Raw genomic sequence first — 26,754 nt, 5'->3', positions numbered from 1 at the left:
CAGAAAGGCATCATTTCATCCCATGAACAGTTTATGTCAAGGAGAAATAGAAAGCTGTGGTGGAAAAAACTCAGAGCTTTCTGTTATGACACTTATTGATTGACTGATTGAGACAGAGTCTCACTATGTCTCCCAAGTTGGAGTGCAGTGGCACGATCACGGCTCACTGCAGCAACTTCCTGGGCTCAAGTCATCCTCCCTTCTGAGACTTTCAAGTAGCTGGGATTACAGCACACATGAGCACACCCAGCTAATTTTTGTATTTTTAGTAGAGACAGGGTTTCACCATGTTGGCCAGGCTGGTCTTGAACTCCTGGGCTCAAGTGATCCACCCGCCTCAGCCTCCCAAAGTGCTGGGATTACAGGTGTGAGCCACTGCACCTAGCCTTTCTTTTTGAACTTTGTTGTTTGAAAAGATAATTTCAGAATGTAAGTGATGAGAATGAGTAGGAAATTTTTTAATTACCCAGAAGCCAAAAGACATCCCCAAATCATTGGGTGTTTTCTTTTGGAAGGTACAGCTTTATCTTCTGTTTATAAAGTCTTAGACTTGATGGCTTTTGGTCAAAGATCACTATAAGATTTACAAACTCTACACTCAATAGTGTAAAAAAAAATGTACATGTAGAAAAAAATGCTGGAAGAAAATATGCTCAACTATTCACAGTGGATAGTTATTGCTGAGAGGTATGAATATGGCTGATTTTTCCTTCCTTTGTATACTTTTCTGTGTTTAACACACTGGGCATATATAAGTTTATTAAAAAAACAGTTTTCAAAAAAAATTAATAAAACTTTATTGGAAGTGCAAGGTAGCACTGATTTCAGAGCATGGAAAAAGTTACTCTTTGCAAAACAATTTCGTAAATGACCAGCAATATCATTTTGGTGCCTAAAATTATTAACTCCAATTTTTTAAAGGAGCTAATGAAGAAAGAAAGACTAAAAGTTATATACATGTCTAATTTACCTTTTTTTCCTGAAATTGATCTTAAATGAGTGGATTCAAGTAACCCCCCCGACCTCTCACCAAGGAACATCTGCTGCAAAGGGCAAAATAAAAGATCATGTTTAAGGTTATCTAGTTCTAGAACTCTGTGACTCAGACCTCCTTGACTTGAACCCAGTGATGTCAGGTTGGGATTGTAGCCCTGTGATATTTACACATCTCCTCAAATCACTCCCCTTGTATTTGCCACTTTGCTGACATATAGACTTACTATAGGGGTCAGTGTCTGCCTCTCAGAGATTTATAATCTAAGACAGGTGTCAGTAGTGCAGGTGCTTGTAAAATGATGCATACAAACATTGTATTTTAATAGGTTTACCGTTCTCACAGCAGTTCAGGTTAAGGATCGGTACCTAGGAAGACATGCTCAAGAAGTATCAGAATTCTTAAGCCCTTACAAACTCACTGTGCTGACTCCGCAACACTGTAAGGAATATCATGGCAGGCTGGGTGCCGTGGCTCATGCCTATAATCCCAGCACTTTGGGAGGCCAAGGCGGGCAGATCATCTGAGCTCAGGAGTTCAAGACCAGCCTGGCCAACGTGGTGAAACCCCCTCTCTACCAAAAATGCAAAAATTAGCCAGACATGGTGGCGTGTGCCTATAGTCCCAGCTACTCGGGAGGCGGAGGTGGGAGGATCACTTGAGCCCAGGAGGCGGAGGTTTCAGTGAGCTGAGATCATGCCACTGCGCTCCAGCCTGGGAGACAGAGCGAGGCCCTACCTCAAAAAAAAAGAAAAGAAAAGAAATATCATGGTAGACCACACAGGACAATCTGTAACTATAACTGATTAGCTAGGACTCTTTGTGGCAGTTGGTTTAATGCTTGGTCAGGAAGAAGGAGACACAAGAAACATTTGATCATGTGAGATTAAAACTTTAAAAATGAGTTTAAAAATTAGAACTGTATTTTCTGAATTTTTGACAACCACTATTGTTCAGAATGTGGATAATTCATTTTATACCTAAAATGAAGTGGGCTTTCTGAAGCAGAGATTCTCCAGGGCAGACACTGCATGCCGTGTTTCTCCTTTGTGACTGCATAGGCATCAGTTCAGAGATTCATTGTGTCTTTCCCAGCATCTCCTTTTTATATTTACAAGAGGTCACAAGAGGACAGTTAAAACTGATGACGCCTAAGGACTGATCACACGTAATAGAAGAGCCGCTGCAGCCGGTTCCCATTAGAAGGGCCTCCAAGAACAACACACACAGGAACTCGCCTGCTCTTCTCCTGATGGTCCACAGTCACCCCTGCCCTTTGAGCAGGAGGAGCATGACCTCCTGTCACAGCTACAGCCACAGCCACAGCCACTCCCCTGACCACCTAGAAAAAGGGTTTGTAGTGTGAATGGGGATAAAATAGCAAACACTCATCAGAGACTGCCATGCAGGGAGGGTTCTGTTGGACTCCAAGATAATTATTAAGTGGCAATTATTGAACTTGTGGTCAACATTCCATTTAAAGCATTAAAGTCTGTTGTTTTAGCCCTGACTAAGCAGTAGGCTTCTATGGATTGGGTATTTTTTTTTTTACCCACCCAAATGTGTTTTATGTTGAGATGTTTCGAGTTTTTTGGGGGGTTGGGGGTGGTGCAGGTCGTGAGGGGCAAGAGCTGCTGCATAGGAGATAATTCTCTTTAACTGATTAATGTTTTTGCTTTATTCAACAGCTATTGAATTAGGCAGTCTGTACCTTTAGTGTTTTCCAGAACAAATGTGTCGAAGTGGCAGAAGGGTGGAAGAATTGAAAATTATTCTTGCACAGTTGCACCTGAGTTGTATTATTGCTCCATGTCTCCTTATGTGCACAAGTTTTACACAGTTATCTTGTCTTCCTATCTCAATTGTGAATAAGTCAGAAGTTCCCTGTTAATGTTGTATGTATCGCCTCAAAACACCTCCTTCGTTGCTAAGCAGAGGAGTTAGAAGCACAGACTTCGAAGCACAGTCGAAATGGCCCTTTGAGTGACACCTGGTGAGGCCAGGAGTCCGGCTTTATCGAGGCAGCAGCAGTGCATGCTCTCCAGTGTGAGACTGGTCATACCCTCGAGTGGCAAGGGAAGGTGAATGTCTCTGCAGTGGGTTGGAACCATCTGCAGGGCCGTTAGGCATCCAACTTTAATAACATTGTGTCAGGTAATCAGTGTGAGCTACTGTCTAATGGGGAAAGAAATGTATGGATTGGGTCTGTGGACAACAACAAGGTAACTAAGAAAAATAAGGCAAGTTTCATATAAAAAAGATACCTTAGAATAAACACCTGAAGCAAGTGTATTAGTCAGGGTTCTCTTAGAGGGACAGAACTGATAGAAGAGATATATATATGTGTGTATGTGTATATATACGTGTGTGTGTGTGTGTGTGTGTGTATATCCTATAAACATATATGTGTGTGTGTATATATATGTACACACACACATATATGTTTATAGGATATATATACACACACATACACACACACACACACATATACATAGGGGAGTTTATTAAGTATTAACTTACACGATCACAAAGTTCTGCAATAGGCCATCTGCCAGCTGAGGAGCAAGGAGAGCCAGTCCGAGTCCCAAAACTGAAGAACTTGGAGTCTGATGTTCGAGGGCATGAAGCATCCAGCATGGGAGAAAGGTGTAGGCTGGGAGGCTAGGCCAGTCTCTCCTTTTCATATTTTTCTGCCTGCTTTATATTCGCTGGCAGCTGATTAGATTGTGCCCACCAGATTAAGGGTGGGTCTGCCTTCCCCAGCCCACTGACTCAAATGTTCATCTCTTTCAGCAACACCCTCACAGACACATCAAAAATCAGCACTTTGTATCCTTCAATCCAATTAAGTTGACACTCAGTATTAACTGTCACAGCAAGAAAAGGTAGAGTCAAACCTTGGTCATCTCCAGCTACCTCAAGCTGCCATACAAATACATTGAGAATCACGTCGTTGGAGGACCTTAGAGGCCATCAGACTCACACAAGGCGTCCCAGTGATTACTCTAATATCCCAAAGCCAGATGTGCCAGAGAAAGAACCAAATCCTATGCCTGGGGATTCCCCATCCAGTCTCACCCTGTTTGAAATGCCAGTGAGCGCTGATAGAGTCTTTATTTATCTGTTCAAAAAACATAGAAAGTATCCATTTCCTCAACTCTGGTGTAAACCTAGCAAGAGTATACCTTAATTAGAGAAGTCAGCAGGGGTTTCACAACATTTTATTCTATTTTCAACCTCTGTGAGACTCCAACAACAATTTTCAGTCCATCACTGACAATCACATTATTTTTACAGAAGAAACAAAGTAAGCATAAAGTAGACACAGACTCTCCCAGCCTATTACCTGCCAATCAGTCATAGACTTTGACACAGTCATTCATTCTGCCGTTCAACACTACTTATTTGGGGCCTAGAATTGTTCTGGGTGCAGTGAGCACAAAGGAAAGAGGATGCCCGCATACCTGGAACTTTCAGTTGTCAACTGAGGGACACAAGCGACCCATTATGGTGTGGTAGGAGGGCTGCTCTGATGGCGGAGGCGCAGAGCTGGGGACATACATTGCAGACCAGGTTTCAGATGGGCACTCACTGTGTGACCTGGGGTGAGTAATGAAATTCTCTCTGCCTCCGTTCCTTCGTCTCTGTAGAAAAGGGGAACTAGCTGGGCATGGCAGCTCACATCTATAATCCCAGCACTTTGGGAGGCTGAAGAGGGTGGATCACCTGAGGTCAGAAGTTCGAGACCAGCCTGGCCAACATGGTGAAACCCCGTCTCTACTAACAATACAAAAATTAGCCAGGCATGGTGGCACGCACCTGTAATCCCAGCTACTTGGGAGGCTGAGGCAGGAGAATCACTTGAACCCAGGAGGCGGAGGTTGCAGTGAGCTGATACCGCGCCATTGCACTCCAGCCTGGGCAACAAGAGTGAAACTCTGTCTAAAAAAACAAAGTAGGGGGTAGAGAACTAATAGAATCTGCTATGTAAGGTGATCACAGGACCAAATGATAAAGCTGTTCCCACATTCCTTGCCAGTAACACATGATAGTTATGGTTGCTGTTGTTGGTTTTAGACATGTAGAATGAGAGATGTCATGTGAGGAGCTCAGGAAGGAGCACTTGGCTGGAGAGGGGCTAGATCTGCATATCGCCAAGATCACGGAGTGAACTGAGACCTTGATTTTGCTAAGATCAAGGGAGTATAGAAGAAGAAGAAGTGTAAAATGTAAAAATGTAAGGCAAAAGAGGAAAATAAAAATTAAAAAAGAGATAGCAGCCGGGCATGGTGGCTTATGCCTGTAATCCCAGTACTTTGGGAGGCTGAGGCAGGTGGATCACTTGAGATCAGGAGTTTGAGACCAGCCTGGCCAAGATGGCGAAACCCCATGTCTACCAAAAACACAAAAATTAGTTGGGCGTGGTGGTGCGTGCCTGTAGTCCCAGCTACTCAGGAGGCTGAAGCAAAAGAATTGCTTGAACCCAGGAGGTGGAGATTGTAGTGAGCTGAGATCACACCACTGCACTCCAGCCCGGGCAACAGAGCAACACTTTTTCTCAAAAAATAAATAAACAAATAAAAATAAAATAAAAAAGAGATAGAGACTAAAAGACCTTTAGAGAAGTCCATGGCCTTCAGCCCATATCTAAGGAAACAGATTTGCAGGAGGGGCTTTCAAGCTTTTCCACCACCTGACACAGTAATAGTTCTTTCATTGCAGCCCAGTGTGCACACACCAACATTTAAACAACTAAAATATACTTACATGCTGGATGTGACCTGTCAAACTGATTTCATGACCCACCGTGGATAGCAATTCACGGTATGGAAGACGCCAAGCTAGAGGATTACAGTATTTATCAGACATCACTCTGCAAGTTGGTTCCAGAGCCAACAAGTTGGTTAATTTAACATCCCTGCTTGAAGATGGGTGAGAGTCATGCTCCCATTCAACAAGTCTTTATTGAGCACCTACTCTGCCAAGTAATTCAGTAAGCCATGATTGGATCATGATGGGCAGCTTACAGGCTATGGGAGAAGGAACGGGGGTGGGGAGCTAACCCAGCCCAGGGATCAGAGAAAGGCTTCAGAGGAGCTGACATTGAGACGAGGGATGTGTAGGAGCAGCCAGGGGGAGGCAGGTGGGAGGGAGAATGGGATGGCTGAGGGGGAGGGAAGAATCTGTAGCTCTCAAGGAGACGCCTTGTGTCTGGAATCTAGAATGGAGAAGAGGAGGTGAGGGACCAGACCATGGAGGGCCTTAAAAGAAAAACTAAGGAGACAGGGATTTGGCCAAGGGATGATGGGAAGCTGTGGAGGAGAGACAGGGTCAGAGCCGCATCTTCAGAGGTCCCTCCATCTGTGAAGCAAAATGGACTCGAGGGGACAACGATAAGGTCAAGAGAGATCAAGTAGTAATAGGGATTCAGCAAACTCCATGAGAAGTAATACTGGTCTGCACTAGGCGGTGGGTCTGGGAAGTGATAGATGGATATAATTGATACATAGGAGACAGAATCAGCTGGACAAGGTGATTGATTGAAAATAGAGGAATAGGGGAGAGAGAAGCATCAGAGATAATGCCAAGTCTCGGTGAGAAGAGCCATTAAGAAATGGAGCATTGAAGGAACAGCCTTGTGGAGTGTCAGGGACTAAATGATGAATTCATTTCTGAACGCACTGAGATTGAAGCACCTGCCAGCCACCCAACGAGCACTAGCTGGTGGGCAGTTGACTTTGCCTATTTCAGGCCAAGGAGAGAAGTCTCAGGTAGGAACATTGACCCGGTGTTGGCACTGTCGACAGGAAGAAAGGAATTGAAACTGCAGGAGTAGATGAGAGATCTCCGGAGGAAACGGCTGCCAGCAGTGCACAGTAGGAAATGCATCCTGTCCTGCAGCCCAGTCTACAGACATGTTAGTGCACACACACTCCTACAACAGATGTATCCCCACTGCATGCATGATGGCATTTTTCTATTCTGTTTATAAAAATTGTTGGTTGTAATGTTCTAAATTGTTTTCATGACACACTGATGTCTTAGGGAATATGTAGAATTAGAAGACAGGTGAAAGTCAAGAGCTGAGCTTTCAAGGACTACACAGACATTCTGTTTTCTTGTTTTCCTGTTGGATCCACTTACCCACACCCCGCTTCATGTCACAGTAGAGGTGATGTCATGGCAGCATTTCTCAAAATGTCCTATGGAGGACTTTGTAACATGAACCTCAAAAGCAAGGTTCTGTAGGCAAAAACATTTGTTAAGTTCTGTAATGCCACTGTCCCTTTGGAGATTTTTAGCATACATTGACAAAGTATTTGAGAAATTCTATAGCTAAAAAAGAGAGAGAGTTTAATTTTGTTTTCTAGAGTCATTTCAATATAAAGAGTTTTTTATACACAGCACTTATTAACATCTGGAAGAAATAGTGTTCCTTAGAGTATACTTTCAGTAACATAGCATTAGCTTGTCCATTTCCAAACCTACACTGTTTTAGAATGAGTGTTGGTAATCATCAGGATAGGCACTGGGAAAGGATTGGAAGCAGCGGGATTTGTTTTTAGGGAGGTCATAGGGAATTTAAGGACTTAAAGATCAAGAAGGCATCTAATAGGGTTCTATGTAAAGATAAGAGACAACTAAAACAATCAGGTAAGAAACCTTTTGATCCAATAATTCTGTTAAATCTTCCAAGATATGTACATCAAATTATGTAGGCATCCCTTGGAGCTATTGCGGCTTCGGTTCCAGACCACCACAATGAAGCAAATTCCACATGAAAGCAAGTGACACACACTTTTTGGTTTTCCAATGCATATAAAAGTTACGTTTGGGCTGGGTGTGGTAGCTCACGCCTATAAGCCTACCCCTTTGGGAGGCTGAGGCAGGAGGATTGCTTGAGCCCAGGAGTTTGAGATCAGCCTGGGCATCATGCCAAGACCTCATCTTTACAAAAAATAAAATAACTAGCCAGGTGTGGTGGTAGCATGTCTGTGGTCCCAGCTACCCAAGGCTGAGGTGGGAGGATTGCTTGAGCCCAGGAGGTCAAGGCTGCAGTGAGCCATGTTCACATCACTGTACTCCAACCTGGGCAAAGGAGCAAGACCCTGTCTCAAAAAAAAAAAAAAAAAGAAAAAAAAAATGTTATATTTGCTCTATACTATAGTCAATTAAGTGTGCAATATATTATGACTTAAAAAACAGTGTATATACCTTAATTAAAAGATACTCCATTGCTAAAAAATGCTAATGATCATCTGAGCTTTCAAAGAGTTGTAATCATTTTGTGGATACAGGATCTTGCTTCTGTATTGATGGCTGCTGGCTGATCAGGGTGGTGGTTCCTGAAGGTTGGGCAGGTTGTAGCAATTTCTTAAAATAAGACAGGAATGAAGTTTGCCACATCAGTTGACTCTTCCTTTCATGAAAGATTTGTCTGTAGCATGAGATGCTGTTTGATAGCATTTTACTCACAGTAGAACTTCTTTCAAAACTGAAATCAATCCTCTCAAACTCTGCTTTTGCTTTATCCACTAAGCTTATGTAATATTCTAAGTCATTTGTTGTCACTTCAGCAATGTTCACAGCATCTTCACCAGGTATAGATTTCATCTCAAACACTTTATTTGCTTATCCATAAGAAGCAGCTCCTCATCTATTGAAGTTTGATCATGAGATTACAGCAATTCAGTCCTGTCTTCATGCTCTACTTCTAACTCTAGTTCTCTTGCTATTTCTACCACATCTGCAGTTACCTTCCCCACTAAGGTCTTGAACCCCTCAAAGTCATCCATGAGGGTTGAAATCAACTTCTTCCAAACGACTGTTAATGTGGATAGTTTTACCTCCTCCCATGAATCAGGAATGTTCTCTTAATGGCATCTAGAATGGTGACTTCTTTCCAGAAGGTTTTCACTATCCTTTGCCCAGATCCATCAGTGGAATCACTGTCTATGGCAGCTATAGCCTTATGAAATGTATTTCTTAAATAGTAAGACTTGAAAGTAGAAATTACTCCTTGATCCATGGACCGCAGAATGGATATTGTGTTAGCAGTCATGAAAACAACATAAATCTCCTTGTACCTCTCCATCAGAGCTCTTCGGCGACCAGGTGCATTGTCAATGAGCAGTAATATTTGAAAGAAATCTTTTTTCTGAGCAGTAGGTCTCAGCAGTGGGCTTAAAATATTTTCAGTAAGCCATGCTGTATACAGATGTGCTGTCATCCAGGCTTTGTTGTAACACAGGCAGAGTAAACTCAGCATAATTCTTAAGGACCTGAGGACTTTCTGAATGGTAAATGAGCATTGGCGTCAGCTTAAGTTCGCCACCTGCATTAGCCCCTAACAAGAGAATCAGCCTGTCCTTTGCAACTTTGAAGCCAGACATTTACCTCTCTTTTCTAGCTGTGAAAGTCCTAGGTGGCACCTTCTTCCAATAAAAGACTATTTTGTCTACCTTGAAAATCTGTTGTATAATGTAGCCACCTTCATTAGTGATCTTAGCTAGATCTTCTGGATAAGTTGCTGCAGCTCCTACATAAGCACTTGCTGCTTTACCTTGTACTTTTATATTTTGGAGACAGATTCTTTCCTGAAACCCCATGAACCAACCTCTGTTAGCTTCCAGCTTTTCTTCTGCAACTTCCTTACCTCTCCCAGCATTCATGGAATTCAAGAGTGAGAGCCTTGCCCTGGATTAGGCTTTTGCTTAAGGGAATGTTGTGGGTGGTTTGATCTTCTTTCCAGACCACTCAAACTTTCTCCGTATCAGCAATAAGGCTGTTGCACTTTCTTATTATTCTTGTATCCACTCAAGTAACATTTTTTAATTTCCTTTAAGAACTTTTCCTCTACATGCACAACTTGGCTAACTGATAGAGGAAGCCTAGCTTTCTTGGCCTGAGCTGGTAGCAAGCCTTCCTCACTAAGCAATGCTGTTGATTTACCAAGAGAGAGGTGTGACTGTTCCTTTCACTTGAATAGTTAGAGGCCATTGTAGGGTTATTAATTGGCCCAATTTCAGTATTGTTTTGTTTCAGGTAACAGGGAGGCCTGGAGGCAAGGGAGAAAGGAAAGACCAGTGGATAGAGCAGTCAGGACACACACATTTATTAAGTTTGCCATCTAATATGAGTGCAGTTTGTGGTGTCCCAAAACAATTAAAATAGTCACATTAAAGATCACCTATCACACATCACCATACCAGATATAATAATAATGAAAAAGTTTGAAATATTGCGAGAGTTACCAAAATGTGACAGAGACAGAGAGTGAGCATGTGCTTTTGGAAAAATGGTGCCAATAGACTTGCTTGACACAGGGTTGCCACAAACCTTCAATTTGTTAAAAAAAAAAAAAAAAAAAAAAAAGAGGCTGCGCGCGCAGAGCGAGCGCCTGCAGCCTCCCTGCCCCTCCCGCAACGCTCAACCCCAGGATTCCCCCGGCTCGCCTGCCCGCCATGGCCGACAAGGAAGCAGCCTTCGACAACACAGTGGAAGAATGAGTGATCAACAAGGAATACAAAATATGGAAAAAGAACACCCCTTTTCTTTATGATCTGGTGATGACCCATGCTCTGGAGTGGCCCAGCCTAACTGCCCAGTGGCTTCCAGATGTAACCAGACCAGAAGGGAAAGATTTCAGCCTTCATCGACTTGTCCTGGGGACACACACATCGGATGAACAAAACCATCTTGTTACAGCCAGTGTGCGACTCCCTGATGATGATGCTCAGTTTGATGCATCACACTACGACAGTGAGAAATAAGAATTTGGAGGTTTTGGTTCAGTTAGTGGAAAAATTGAAATAGAAATCAAGATCAACCACGAAGGAAAAGTAAACAGGGCCCGTTATATGCCCCAGAACCCTTGTATCATCACAACAAAGACTCCTTCCAGTGATATTCTTGTCTTTGACTATACAAAACATCCTTCTAAACCAGATCCTTCTGGAGAATGCAACCCAGACTTGCGTCTCCATGGACATCAGAAGGAAGGCTATGGGCTTTCTTGGAACCTAAATCTCAGTGGGCACTTACTTAGTGCTTCAGATGACCACACCATCTGCCTGTGGGACATCAGTGCCATTCCAAAGGAGGGAAAAGTGGTAGATGCAAAGACCATCTTTACAGGGCATACGGCAGTAGTAGAAGATGTTTCCTGGCATCTACTCCGTGAGTCTCTGTTTGGGTCAGTTGCTGATGATCAGAAACTTATGATTTGGGATACTCGTTCAAACAATACTTCCAAACCAAGCCACTAAGTTGACACTCACACTGCTGAAGTGAACTGCCTTTCTTTCAGTCCTTATAGTGAGTTCATTCTTGCCACAGGATCAGCTGACAAGACTGTTGCCTTGTGGGATCTGAGAAATCTGAAACTTAAGTTGCATTCCTTTGAGTCACATAAGGATGAAATATTCCAGGTTCAGTGGTCACCTCACAATGAGACTATTTTAGCTTCCAGTGGTACTGATCACAGACTGAATGTCTAGGATTTAAGTAAAATTGGAGAGGAACAATCTCCAGAAGATGCAGAAGACGGGCCACCAGAGTTGTTTATTCATGGTGGTCACACTGCCAAGATACCTGATTTCTCCTGGAATCCCAATGAACCTTGGGTGATTTGTTCTGTATCGGAAGACAATATCATGCAAGTGTGGCAAATGGCAGAGAACATTTATAATGATGAAGACCCTGAAGGAAGCATGGATCCAGAAGGACAAGGGTCCTAGATATGTCTTTACTTCTTGTGATTTTAGACTCCCCTTTTTTCTTCTCAACCCTGAGAGTGATTTAACACTGGTTTTGGGACAGATTTTATTCAGCTATCCCTCTATATAATAGGTACCACCGATAATGCTATTAGCCCAAACAGTGGGTGTTTTCTAAATATTAATGGGGGGGGCTTGATTCAACAAAGCTACAGAGTTACATTGAAATTTTCTTCAGGAATTTTCTAGTAACCCAGGTCTAAAGTAGCTACAGAAAGGGGAATATTATGTGTGATTATTTTTCTTCTTATGCTATATCCCCAAGTTTTTCAGACTCATTTAAGTAAAGGCTAGAGTGAGTAAGGAATAGAGCCAAATGAGGTAGGTGTCTGAGCCATGAAGTATAAATACTGAAAGATGTCACTTTTATTCAGGAAATAGGGGAGATTCAAGTCATATAGATTCCTACTCAAAAATCTCGACACCTGACTTTCCAAGATGCACATTTTCATACGTAGACCAGTTTCCTCTTGGTTTCTTCAGTTAAGTCAAAACAGCACGTTCCTCTTTCCCCATATATTCATATATTTTTGCTTGTTAGTGTGTTTCTTGAGCTGTTTTCACGTTGTTTATTTCCTGTCTGTGAAATGGTGTTTTTTTTTGTTGGTGTTTTTTTTTTTTTTTTTTAACTTGGGACCGCCAAGTTGTAAAGATGTATGTTTTTACCTGACAGGTATACCACAGGTAGATTGTCAAGTTGAGAAGAGTGAATCAATAAATTGTATTTGTTTTAAAAATTAAATTAATCCTTGATAAGAGTTGCTTTTTTTTTAGGAGTTAGTCCTTGACCACTAGTTTGATGCCATCTCCATTTTGGGTGACCTGTTTCACCAGCAGGCCTGTAACTCTCCATGACTAACTGTGTAAGTGCTTAAAATGGAATAAATTGCTTTTCTACATTAAAAAAAACACATTTGCAATGCACAAGAAAATGAAGCTCAATAAAACAAGGTCTGAATATGCCTGTACCCAAAAGGCACAGATACAAATTTCTTTGTAAAAATATCACGTCGAAAAGAATTTTTTCAGCTAAGATCTACTCCGACAATTGGGAAGGAAAATATGTTCAAAATAATTATAACTGTCAAAGGCTCCAAACAGGACACTAATAAGGTGTCACATTGCAAAAGGAATAATTAACCAGCCTCACGGTCTCAGGGCTTATCTTAGGATATTTGCTTTTATATATGTTGGGCTATAATCTGCTTTTTTTTTTTTTTGAGACACAGTCTCACTCTGTCACCCAGGATGGAGTGCAGTGGTGTATTCTTGGCTCACTGCAACTTCCACCTCCCAGGTTCAACTGATCCTTGTGCCTCAGCCTCCCGAGTAGCTGGGATTACAGATATGTGCCACCACGCCAACTAATTGTTTTGTGTTTTTAGTAGAGACTAAAAATGGGGTTTCGCCATGTTGGCCAGGCTGGTCTCAAACTCCTGGCCTCAAGTGATCCACCTGCCTCTACCTCCCAAAGTGCTGGGATTACAGGCGTGAGCCAGCGCACCCAGCTTTTAATCTGCTTTTGCAGCATCCTTTATATAGTTCTCATTTGAAAAGGGTGAAGATTTGCTGAAGGAGTCCAGAATTTTTTCTTCTTGGTTTTTTACATCCTATCAATCAATTGCACACGATTTGGGGATTATTTTAACTTAAGATGAGTTTAAGAACCACAACGTATTATTGTAGGGATCTCTCTAGTTCAGAATAAAAGCTGCATCTATTTTTTTTCCAAATGCAGAAAATGTTCACTGTTCAAGTAATAAACACCATTGTTTAGTAGGTCACAATTGGATTTTACCACCATTGTTGAAGATAAATTTTTTCCACTCTCTTTTTGCTGACTACCTTTTCATGGCTGGTGGTAATGGCTCCAAGTCAGCAACTAGATTTTGCTTTGCCATTAGCATGCCACCAAGAAAATGGAAAATGTTTCTGTGCACACACGTGAAGGATCAGCTTCTGAAAAGAGCAGCTGCCTGCAGTGATGTGTGATGAGTGAGATGCTGTGGGTGGATGCACGTTGGACCAGACTTGCATCCAGGCATTTTTCTGTCACTCAGACAAGTAGTGCCAGGCACACATTGTTTCTGTGTACCACCTCCTCCTACTTCCATTATCTCAGAACATACACAGTACAGCAAAGGAAAACACAAGACCATGCCTTCCAAAGCACCAACGGAATTCCGTTTTCCTTGCCTCACCTTGTGCAGAGACAAATGCTGTATATATTTCTTCGAAGGGCAATGCAGCACTCAGTGCAACCCTAACATCATTCAGGAAGCAAAACAACTAGTCAGTTCCACATGTTGGTTTACCAATCTCAAGGCCCCATCTGTTCAGGAGCAAGCTTCTTATATGACTTGCAGCAAGCTCTCTCATCTGCTTCTGAAGTTTGTCACCTCTGTGGGAAAAATAATTGAACAGTACTGGAAGAAATGATCTGCCTTTGGGATTCAGCTTTTCACCACAGCACATTTCCAAATTAGAGCAGTTAGTAAACCTGGGGACATTTATCTTAAGACTGTGATCCAACAGTAAGCAAAAGGATTTTCTGTGGTAGTAGAACTATTAGATAATTAGGATACAAAAGAAGAAAGGAGAGGGAGAGAAGAGGCATTCAATGGAACATCCCCAGAGCCTCTTACACATGCCCCCTGTGCTCCCCGAGCTGTCTTTAGCCCACGTTCATGGCCAGGGGCCCTCTCTGCACTTCACCTGCCTCCTTTCTGTGGTCCCCACTATAGTTACATCATGGATTCACAGTCAGTGCTGGGCACACAGGAAGCTGCAGGGTATAGTTCCAGCATGAGAAATTCAGCTTTTTCCAGGTCTCCTCTGTGGCTAAAATAAGTGTCCTTTGAAAATAGGCTCTGCTGCTCTAGAATAGGCTGGCTTTCCCAGTACACTTCCCAACAATGCCTTATTGCCCAAAGCTGTTAGGACTTCCTGGAGAATAAAGCCATGCAGTTAGTTGCATTGACTCTGTCTACATCCTACGAGGTTTGGTTCTCACCAGTGTAAAGAGATCTTAGTGATATTTCTGTTTATCCCAACAGAAGTTCACCATCAGATAAGTGTTGGCTTAGCAAACACATTTGCTTTGCAGGCCAGAATGGATCAGTGGATAGCATTACTTCTTCTACTTAGAGAAAAACATTTTTCTCCCAGTGGGCGGTCGCCCCATTCATTGTTCAGCAGTCAGCCACACAGAAATGCAGTGATAGCAAATGAAGAGGGAGAGGATTTACTGCCCCACGAGAGAGCAAACAAGGCAGAGAAATGCTCCTGCCAGGGCCTCGCTTACTGCCCCCGCAAGGCCACACAGCTGGCTGGGCCATTAGGTGTCACTTGCAAACTTCCAGGACAAACTCACTTGGGACTGGGTTTCTCCAAGGCAAGAGGAGCTGCAGCAGTGAAGGCGAGAACAGCACCATTGAGATTTGCAGCCACCATTCCTGCAAGACTCCCGGCCTGGCTGCTTGTCCTTTGCCTGTTTATTCTGCCTCTTCACCCTGGTTCATCTCCCGTTACTCAGCCTCTTACCACTTACCTTGCTGCTCCGCCAGAGAACCGGCCACCGGGTGTCCGGTGGTCTCACTGCCTCTGATGCCCTGCAGTCCTCACCACACTGCCAGTTTAACATGGGCACAGCTCCTGGGAATTAGAGAAATACCCAAGAGCTACTGGGCAAAGCCACCATGGCTGAGGGACATTTAGGGGTTAGGTCTTTGGCTATGACTGAGTGGCAGAGGTGAGTCCTCGCTGGGTCTTCAGCAGCCCAGAGTGTCTCCGTGGGCCTCTTTCCAGCCCCAGAACCCTTAGATGTCAGAGTCAAAGCAGACCAAGTCCAAGGTAGCCTGGCTCTGCTGACGCATCCCTCCCTCCTTAAACTTTGGTAAGAGTGTCCACCTCTCTTTTATTTTAGGCTTTGTTGTAACTAAGTGTTGTTTTATTTATATATATAATATATAAATAAATAAATAAATATTTTATATATATATATATATATATATATGATGGAGTTTCTCTCTTGTTGCCCAGGCTGGAGTGTGGTGGCATAATCTTGGCTCACTGCAACCTGCAACTCCCAGGTTCAAGCGATTCTCCTGCCTCAGCCTCCCGAGTAGCTGGGATTACAGGTGTCTGCCACCACATCTGGCTAATTTTTTTGTATTTTTAGTAGAGGCAGGGTTTTACCATGTTGGCCAGGCTGGTCTCGAACTCCTGAACTCAGGTGATCCACCTGTCTCGGCCTCCCAAAGTGCTAGGATTACAGGCGTGAGCCACCGTGCCCAGCCCTGTTTTATTTTTATTTCGCGTAACTTCAAGGATGAGTAGTCAGTTCTGGGTAGTGTTTTAGCTGTGTTCACCAGCACCCAGCTGCCTCCTCAGCTAGAAACCCCCAAATCGTTCTTTCCTTTCATCAGTGTTCATCAGCCTAGATAGAGCGGTGAAGGAGGTCCATTCCCCACTGTGAGGGAGATTCACCTGGGGAGGAGGGCCACTGGCAGCAGACAAGAAACAGATCTTAGTTCTCACATCCAAATAAATGTTGGCTTTCACCCTCCTGTCCCATCATCACCAGTCTGGGTCCCAGACCAAGCACCTCTTCCCTACCACTCTGGCAAGAGTTGGTTTCCTGACTGTTTTTTGCCACTCTAGTCCACTATGCACATTCTTCCCAGATTGTTCTTCATAAATCCTCCACTCACAAGCTTGCAGCCTTTCCTATCACAGTCATATCCAATCTCAATTCCCCTGCCCAGTATAATGGGACTCGACTCTAGACACCTGACCTAATTTCTCTCCACTCCATGCACGCTTCCTTGAGCCAGCCTCTGTTCCTTTCTGAGCCCAGAGCAGGCTGAGCTCTGGCACTCCCTGTACCCCCTCAGAGCCCTCCACCCTCGTCCCAAAGGATCCAAGACCCTCACCATCTTCAGCACAGGCAGCTTGCTCTTGCTGATCGAATCAGTGCCACCATTTTTGTCCTGTGCCTGTTCCATATTCTCATCATGACTTCCTTGAAGGCAGGGACCAGCTTTTAAACCTCTTGTGTGTGGTCCATGGTTCTTGCCTAGTAGAGTACCAGGCACATAACAGGTACTGAACAAATCCTTCTTAGCCAAGCAATTGCTGGATGAGCCCCTTCAAGTAGCACCTGCGTGGCAGAGGTTTGCTGGAGTAGAAGGTAAAAGTTGGGAGGGCTCCCCAGGGAGAGGCTGGGGTAGACTTTTGACTTCATGAGCTATCACTGGAAGCTGCTTTCGAAAATGCAAAACTGGCATTCTTTGCACACACTGGGTGCTTTCCTTCCAAAGCTGTCAAATTCAATGAGGATAAATATTGAGTAGTAAGTGGGCTTGATTTTGCTTAGCTTTTGACTAGGCAAAAGTCAAAAGCTGACTTTGGGGTGGCTGATTTATTCAAAACCAATTTTTATGCATTTTTTTTACAACAAGGGAACCATTTGTATAAAAAGAAAACGAAGCTAAGAAAAGGCTCATTACAGCCGTAGGAGCTTGGGTAGGCAGCAGACAGACTTGGTATAGAAGGTGCTTTTGAAACTACTTCATTGAGTCTAGATCTTTGCATTTTTTATGGAAATCACCAAGCAACTACCACAGTTCTTCATTTTGCTGTTCCTCACCTCCCTGCTGAATGAGGAGTCATGACATCTCAGGCAGTTTGGGTCAACATGGCCACCTCTTTCAGACTGAGCTCATGCGCCCACCCCAGAGTTAAGGTTCTTCACGTCCCTCTCCAGGCACCCGAAGGGGCCTAAGATAACACAGCTGGTAGGGGGAAACTCAGATATCAGCCTGATGGTCCACGTGATTTCCAGCTTACGTGGCTGGGTTTAGAGGCCAAAGTCCCAATATTGCCACTAATAGCTTAATGGCCTTGGGTAAATTGGTTTTTCCCTATGAGTCTTAGTCATCTTGTCCTTCGCAAGAGCTGAGACTCTCTACCTTGCTAGGTTTTTCAGGAGGATTAATGAAGTGAGAGAACTCATGAGAAAATGCCCAGCACAGGCCCTAATACACACAGGAGGGTGCGTGAAAAGAGTTGGATCTTGGCCGGGCGTAGTGGCTTATACCTGTGATTCTAGTGCTTTGGGAGGCCAAGGCAGGTGGATCTCTTGAGGTAAGGAGTTCAAGACCAGCCTGGCCAACATGGCAAAACCCTGTCTCTACTAAAAATACAAAAAATTAACTGGGCATGGTGATGCTCGCCTATAGTCCCCACTACTCAGGGAGGCTGAGACAAGAGAATCGCTCGAACCCCGGAAGCGAAGGTTGCAGTGAGCCGAGATCGCACCACTGCACTCCAGCCTGGGCGACAGAGTGAGACTCAGGGATGAATATGAAAATAATTTTAGGTTTCCACGGAGCAGTTTCTTTAAAATATATTTTACAAAAAGAAAGAAAAAGAAAAGAACCAGTGAATAAGTGATTTGAGTCTCACTCCAGATATATTTTAATGTTCTCTCCCTTTTCAAAATTTACAGCCAATGTCAACAAATACTTAGTTTGTCTAATCTTTTTGTGGTTTGCATAGAAGGTGGATTGAGTGTTTTTCAAAGTTGGGACTTCCTGTTTTTCCCTGATCTGTGTTTATCTCTTTTAATTCTTCATTTTTGGCATCAGCCAAGAACACATTCATATGGGACTAGTCTTAAGTTCCACGTGTGTTTGAGGGGTTTAAAAATTAGGTGATGTAGTAGTCTATGTCGTGTTTTATCTGTTTAGTGTACTTTTATCTTCATATGGAAGTAAGTAATTATGGAGAAAGGTTTTTGTTCTGTACTTTTAGAATGATGTGAGGAGGGAGGCGGAGTAGAAATCTTAATGCATTTTAACTTGTGAAGAAGCATCATATTCTATATTGGGGAATTGGAAGGTATCATAAGACTTACTTTAAAGCAGACTAAACTGTATTGTCAGAGCTGTTAATTTTACACAAAATGAAAATGTGAGCTGGGCCTGGTGGCTCACGCCTGTAATCCCAGCACTTTGGGAGGCCGAGGCGGGTAGATCGCTTGAGCCCAGGAGTTCGAGACCAGCCTGGACAACATGGTGAAACCCAATCTCTACTAAAAATACAAAATTAGCCATGCATGGTGACACGCAACTATAATCCCAACTACTAGGGAGACTGAGGCTAGATAATCACTTGAGCCCGGGAATCGGAGGTTGCAGTGAGCTGAGATCGCACCACTGCACTCCAGCCAGGCAACAGAGTGAGATCCTGTCGAGAGAGAGAGAGAGACAGAATGTGTACTGCTAAAAGTCCAAAATTATCATTGTTTTATTCTTAAAGTACAATTTTAAAAATCTGCACTTTGCCATCTTGAAAGTTAACAAACAATTTTAGGAGATTCCCCTTTATTCTCAGTAAAATAGAAAGAAATATTTACTGTGGTTTATTCCTTAGTGTTAAAGAGAGGTTACCAAGCCAAACACTGAATACTTTAGAAAATTTCTAGATAGACACAGCTTAGAAATGGAGCTTAGCTTTTTTTTTTTTTTTAATCACCACCATTCTGAGAGCACAACATGAATTTAGGATAGTTGAATGGGACCTAAATGTGATGCAAGGATATTAAATTTGCTTTTAAAAAATGCATTTAACTCATACGGAAGCTCAAAAGTCAGACTTTGTAAAACGATTCTAACATTGAGGTTGGAACCATTCTTACGTTCTTAAATAAATACTATGGTATATATGCTAACTGAGTTGTTGTTGTTGTTGTTTTTGGAGACAGGGTTTCATTCATGTCGCCCAGGCTGGAGTGCAGTGGCGCAATCTCGGCTCATTATAACCTCTGCCTCCAAGGTTCAAGCGATTCTCCTGCCTCAGCCTCCCGAGTAGCTGGGACTACAGGCACGTACCACCATGTCTGGCTAATTTTTGTATTTTTGTAGAGATGGGATTTCACTATGTTAGCCAGGCTGGTCTCAAACTCCTGGGCTCAGGTGATCCACCCGCCTCGGCCTCCCAAAGTGCTGGGATTACAGGCGTGAGCCACCGCGCCCGGCCCAAATAAGTTTAGATGTAGTTATGTCCAAAGAATCCAAGTGGCACTAAGGCATGTGAAGCACCTTTTTCTTTCCCCCTTTTTGCACAGTTGCTCAGGGAGCATTCCACATACCTTCATTCTAAAGTTCCCTTTCCACTCATTTTGGTCAGTTAGTATTATTAACCTGTGTGACTTGTGTAGCTATCCCCCTGTGTTTCTGTCTTAGCCTTTGTTACAGTGACAGTCCTTCTCTGTGTATTTCTCTCTGCCTTTCTACTGCCTTCTCCACCACTTTTTCCATCTTCAACTCCTGAGTTCATCCTCCTCCTTGTCATACGAAAGTGCCTAATCCTTACGGCAATTAATTAGTCACTGATGATCAGATACAAGCCCCTAATTCTAAGGCTTTGGGGGATATAAAGAAATGTTCAAATATACTTAGTGTGTGTGGCGTATTTGCCTGGCACCATGCTCTTTCATGAACAATGTACATGATGTGATGGCCATAAAAAGTTAACAGTTTGGCCACCACGTCATGCACATTCCTCAACCAAGAGATGGTGCCAGGCAGATACACCACAATCATGAAGTATATTTGCATATATGAAATAGTTCTTTGAGTAAATACATGACAGTGATAATGCCTGGGACAGGAGCAATCCTGTGGCTTAGGCAGGTTAAGGAGGTTTCCTGAGGGAGGAAGGAATTGACCTTGTTCTCAGAGGATGGGCAGAAGACAAGAGGAAGCCGTTCTGCTGGCATTTCGTCGGGATGAAGACAACACAGCCAGGAAATCCAGAGGTTGGCCGTGATAACTTAGAGTTCTAACAAGGGCAGCACTGATAGTCCTGGTAAGCTAGGGCTCCAAGAAGCCTTCTTGGACCCAGCAGACTGGACTCAATGCCTTCATGCTCTAATCAGACTGTTAGAATTGTTTCACCTATTTGTAAACCAATCATGATTTAGGTGCTGAAGTCCAAAAAACGGAAGTAGGTCATGAAGGGCTTAAACCAGCACTAATAGGAAAGTGAGTCCAACAGGGAGAAGATTACTCTTTTCTCATGGCCGAAGGTGTGGGTTTGGGAGCGTCATGGCTGTCTTTTGACCAGCACATAACTCCTAGTATGTAGCCTTGTGTTTCAAACTGTTGGAATTCACAGTGTTTTTCAAGTGAGATGAGCAGGGAGGCATCTGCTTACAGATACTATCACAGGTGATCACTCAAAGCACGCCAGTGACCTGTCAACCTTTGCTTTGCCGGGTGCTTCCTTGGCTTTGCACCCTAGAAAATTAGGCATTTCATTTATTTTGTCTGCCTTGATAAAGTTGCTTTCATTTTTTTTCATTTTAAATTAATAAAAGTAGCATCTGCTCTGCTCTTTATCATAAGTAAAACAATACAGAAGTGTATCAAGTTAATAATTGTCCCATTCCTGCCCCTGTTAATCCCACTTCTCCTAAAATAACCAGGATGAACAGCTTGCTGTATGTCAGTCTCTAGCTATATCTCTGCTCATACAAATATACTCACACATTTTTTAGGGTCTTTTTTTATGTTTTTAACAGAATGGGAATATTCTATATTGCTTGACTTGCAACTTACTTCTACTTAACACTGTTTCTTGGGCCTCTTTCTTTTTTTCTTTTTTTGAGATGGAGTCTTGCTCTGTTGCCCAGGCTGGAGTGCAATGGTGCTATATTGGCTCACTGCAACCTCCACCTCCCAGGTTCAAGCAATTCTCCTGCCTCAGCTTCCCAAGTAGCTGGGATTACAGGCACATGCAACCATGCCAGGCTAATCTTTGTATTTTTAGTAGAGACGGGGTTTCACCATGTTGGTTAGGCTGGTCTTGAACTCCTGACCTCAGGTGATCCACCTGCCTCAGCCTTCCAAAGTGCTGGAATTACAGGCGTGAGCCACCGCACCCGGCCTGTTTCTTGGGCCTCTTTCTACTTCAGTACATTGACTTTCACTTCATGTTTGGTGGATGATCTTCTGCCCTCTGGATGAACCATAATTATTTAACCTTTCCTATGTTGGTGGACACATGGATTATTATCAGCTGTGTGTCATGACAAAGAACGCTTTCATGAACATCTATTTGTACATGTCATTATGTACTGGGGCTTTTGTTTAGATCGATTTCTGAAGGGGGATTACTGGGTCAAGGAGTTGTCACACTTTTAATTATAATACCTCTTGATATATTCCTTTTCCACACAATTATAGCAGTTTACACACCCACCAATACTATCTGACATTTCCCATTATTCGTCTTTGCTAGCGCTAGGTTTTACCAGTTATTTTAATTTTTAAAATTTGACAACCATCTTGTTTCAGTTTTTCCTTCTCTGACTTTGGCTGAGGCAGAGCATCTTTTCATGTGTCTGTGCCCTGTGAGCATTGCTTCTTCTGGGAGCCGGCTTCTCTGTAGTTAAATATCTGCTAAGGCAAGTGCCCCTCACTAGTCTCCTCTATCACATTTCTCTTGTTTTTTCTCCTATGTGGAGTTAAAACTCATTTTGCCCAGGTCCAAATAAAAATGCAAATCACTAGAATTCTGACTGGAACGCCATCAAATTTACAAATGAGTTCAGAAAGAGCTCTGACATATTTATGACATTATGTCTTCTCATCAAGGAACATAGTTTGCCTCTCCATTTATTCAGGTCTCATTTTATGAACTTTAATAAAGTGCTGTGGTTTTCTTTATTTAGGAACTACTTCTTTAATTTATTTCCAGGAAGTTTATAGTTTTGTCTCTTTTATACTGGGAGTGACACAGTTTATGAGTCTGCTATCAGTCTAATAAGACCCAAGAATGTGCCATCAAAGACAAAGAAAATAGACGTTATTTTTTTACTTTTTCTCCATGATACAGAATACTTTTTTTTTTTTTTTTTGAGGCAGCGTCTCACTTTCTCACCCAGGCTAGAATACAGTGGCGTGATCTCGGCTCACTGCAACCTGTGCCTCCTGGGTTCAAGCGATTCTCCTGCCTCAGCCTCCCAAGTAGCTGGGATTACAGGCGCCTGCCACCATGCCTGGCTAATTTTTTTTTATTTTTAGTAGAGATGGGGTTTCACCATCTTGGTCTCAAACTCCTGACCTCGTAATCCACCCACCTCAGCCTCCCAAAGTGCTGGGATTACAGGCGTGAGCCACCGCGCCCTGCCAATACAGATTACTTTTAAATAATAAACATATACTAAGGAGTTTTATTAGAATGAAAAGAGAGTTTTTCTCTTAACATTTATATTAAAATTTTCCTACATGATGTTTTAAAATAACAGTTTCAATTTCAGTTTAAACTGGCGTATTAGTTTTTGCATTGCTGTAAGAAAATACCTGAGACTGGGTAACTTATAATGAGAAGAGGTGAGGTTTAATTGACATACGGTGCTGCAGGCTGTACAAGAAGCATAGTGCTGGCATCCGTTTGGCTTCTGCAGAGGCCTCAGGAAGCTTCCAATCATGGCAGAAGGTGAACGGGGAGTAGGCAAACCACATGGTGAGAGCAAGAGAGGGAGGAGTGGAAGGTCCCAGACTTTTAAACAATCAGATCTTGCATGAATTGAGCAAGAACTCACTCATCACCATGGTGCTGAACCATTCCTGAGGGATCCACCCCCAAGATCCTCTCACCTCCCTCCAGGCCTCAGCTCCCACACTGGGAATCACATTTCAGTGTGAGATTTGGAGGGGACAAACATCCAAACCATATCACCTGGTAGGATTTAGTACTTGTACCTATGGATATTCATCTTTTTTGTTTTGAGGTCTCTGAGTAGAAATCTCACAGATCTCAAAAAGGCTTAAATAACTGTGTTTGGGCAGTGGATATTTTGGGGGAGAGCTTCACTGTCTGCTCTCAGACCTCAGCTGTCAGAAAAATGAGCAGAAATGAAGGAAAAGTCCAAGCCACCGCACGCGGCAGATTGAAGGTGGTATCCAGAGTCACTGGAAGAGCGCTGACCAGTGGAGCTTTCCTCAGTCCACTGTCCTGCTATTGGTGGGCACATCTCAAATATTCCTCTGTCCAGAGTTGTTGGAGCCTTGATTGGGGGTTGTACTAACTTCAGCAAGTGCCTTTTCTAGGGCCTCACTTGCTCATTTTAGGTGAGAATTAGAAGGCAGAGAAGAGTGATCCATCACTGAGTTACCTTCCTTTTCTTTGGGGAGCTCCGTGGAAGCTTCAGTCCTGGCAGTTCTTGCACTACTTGTCCTGTAGGATTTCTTTACCCAGACTTCCAGGTAGAGGTTGGCCAGGCCAACACTCTGTCACTAGATACCATGACCCTGCTCCTTACTCTGTTTAGAGGGAAATGCCTCCAACCACATGACTTACGTTCTTTATGAGGGCACTACAGTTCCCCAAACTAGGTAGCCATGACTTTAAAATAACCACTTCTTTTAATGATAATTATTTTTCCTACTTAATTGCCTGGGTAGGTAATAAAGCATTTCTGTGTGAGGCCGTGCACCGCCACTCACCAGCTTTGCTAGTCTGATGATGGTAGAGACGTGTTTATCCTGCCCCTGCTGCCCCACCCTCTTCACTCCAGTGTTGAGGCGCAGAGGAAGGAGCACCAGGCAGGCTGGCAGTCTCACTGGTTCTATTTGGTAACACCGTATATTAACCAGGAACCTAGGGCAGGGCATGGAATCTTTTTGAGCCTCAATTTCCTTATCCACATCATGGGAATTTTTAGTTGTTACCCTATTATGTTGTTAGATAAAACTTACCTTGTTACCTTGTTAGATAAAACCAATAAGGTAACGTGAAGTCATGTTCAAGAATGTGCAGTACCGCCTATGTAAGAGGTTGTTATTCTTCATGGGTTCTGTAAATGTTTCTTGGATGAATTCATGTACTCCACCAACAAATACGCCTTCTGATGCTGCAGCCTCTACCAGGGCCCTGAGGGCAAGGTGGAGGACAAAGCTGCCTCCTTTCACTGGGTCTCCTTGGTCCCCTTACCCGTGTAGGTGAAAGGGCTGGAGCAAGACAACTCTTCAGCTGCTCTAATTTTCAGAAACAAGGTCTGAGTCACAGTGAATCTGGATTTACAGAGTGAAAGCACAGCATGGGCACTTACTACCTCCTGTATCACGTATGCATGAAATAGCAAGTGATAAAAATGAATTCGTTTTCCCATCTTTAGCAATTTTCAAAGCACTTTAATTTTATTCACATTATTCTCTAGCTTATTACATTATCATGTCACTATTTAAGGTGAAAAACCTTAGGTATAAACCATGGATATCATTGTAAAGACAAAATAAATTCAGGACATATAATTCTATTAAATTGCTGTTACAACCAGTGACACTGTTGACTCTGCAAATTTTTGGGGTGCCATGATCATATCCTTTGTCCTTTCTTGTATTGTGTTCTAAACAGCTTAATTCCTTGAGACAATTTTACTTCAGCTAGAATACTGTGCATCAATAGAATACTGTGCATCAATAATTTAAACCAGTAACAGTAGCATGGGATGGCAAGGTAATGACATTCCTACTTGCACACAGCAAAGCAAATGTTGAAGACAGCCTTGTCACAATTAAGTAAAATAGTGCTATTTTAATTTTGCTGAGATTCCTATCTCCATGTGGTGTGTGTGTGTGTTTGTGTGTGTGTGTGTGTGTGTGTGTGTGTGTAGAATGGTGGTGACCCTCTTCTGTGCCACAGTGTCTTCTCTTGTCCTGATAGTTATAGGCAGTGTTACTGATTCCTAACAAATGGCTCAGTGAGACTGGTCATGGGCTGAGCAGACTAACTTGTTTAATGACTGCTTTTAACTCTCTCTCACCTCCTAAAAACAACCAGATCAAGTGCCCCAGACCCTTAGAACTCATTCACAAAACTTGATGCGTGCCAGTTACATAAATACCAATAGTGAGTTCTAACGGATCCCTCATGCAGAAGTAAATGAACCCCACAGCTGAGAAGTGAAGAAAACTTTGGAAGAGTTAAAGATCCTTGTATAATACACTCTGCCATGTACAAAAGGAGCCCCTAGAGGTTCTTGTCCTCATCTTCAGTAGGCCGCTATAGAGGTTCTCTTGGCATCCCCACTGCACTGGTGACAATGAGAAGGTGCATGAGCTTTGCAAGATGGCCTGCGTGGTGCTGGATTTACAGGTTTCAAACTCTTCACCAAGCTTCACAGTCATGATTGCACAATATAATTGACCTGATTTCTTTTATTCTCATTTTCTTGGCATGGCTCAGATATATTAAATACGTCTTTAGTCACACTCAGTTCAGCCTTTGCATCTGCGCCGTAATGCTTGTTGTATAGTACTGTTTAAAAAATAATCTTTAGGATCTGTGGAATTTTTTGTAAAGATAGTCTTTAGTCAAAAGTCCTCTTTGATCTGATAGCTAGTCCTCTCTGTTTAAAGTATTGCTAGTAGACAGAATTTAGCATCAACTATAATCTCTAATTCAAAGTAAAGGGTTTTACTTTACTTTGGTTTTAGTATAATAGAATGAGGGTTAGGATCGCTAGCTGTGAAGCCAAGCTCTCTGGATTTTTCTCTGAGCTTTGTGTCCACCCTGGATGAGTGATTTCGCCTCTCCATACATCAGTTTCCTCCCCAGTAAACTGGGGAATAAAAATATCTCCCTCACAGTGTTGTCAGGGGAAGGTAAGATCTTAGAATACTGTCTGCCACAGGGTGAGCACTCAGTCAGTGCTAGTTGCTGAGATCATCATCATCATTATCATGGTCACTGGATTTCTTAAGGTCCAAATGCAAATTGGCCTTCACTCTTTTTTTGCTTAGTGTAAACACACTTATAAACGTCCATGGAAGGCGGTAGACGACACAGCTTGAAGTTGCACTTAAGTCAGAAGAAGGAATGGAGATTCTGAGCTGCTTAGGGTCCACAGCCACAGTTAAGGCACTGGGGTCATCAAGAAAAAAATCTACTACCAAGCAGGGAGACAGT

The 26,754-nt window shown here is 42.9% G+C and overlaps 1 protein-coding gene and 1 pseudogene across 2 annotated transcripts in view; both read left to right on the top strand.

Annotated features, from left to right (window-relative positions):
- Positions 1–26,754, top strand: part of ANKH (ANKH inorganic pyrophosphate transport regulator) — a 161,532-nt gene that overhangs the window by 62,574 nt on the left and 72,204 nt on the right. The gene's annotated exons all lie outside the window — the stretch shown is intronic.
- LOC134810055 (histone-binding protein RBBP4-like) lies at positions 10,362–11,863 on the top strand (annotated as a pseudogene).

This window comes from Pan troglodytes, chromosome 4 (genome assembly GCF_028858775.2).
Source record: "Pan troglodytes isolate AG18354 chromosome 4, NHGRI_mPanTro3-v2.0_pri, whole genome shotgun sequence".
NCBI classification, from domain to species: Eukaryota; Metazoa; Chordata; class Mammalia; order Primates; family Hominidae; genus Pan; species Pan troglodytes.
The sequence above is the reverse complement of the archived record's forward strand: the minus strand, read 5'-3'. Positions and strand labels throughout refer to the sequence as shown.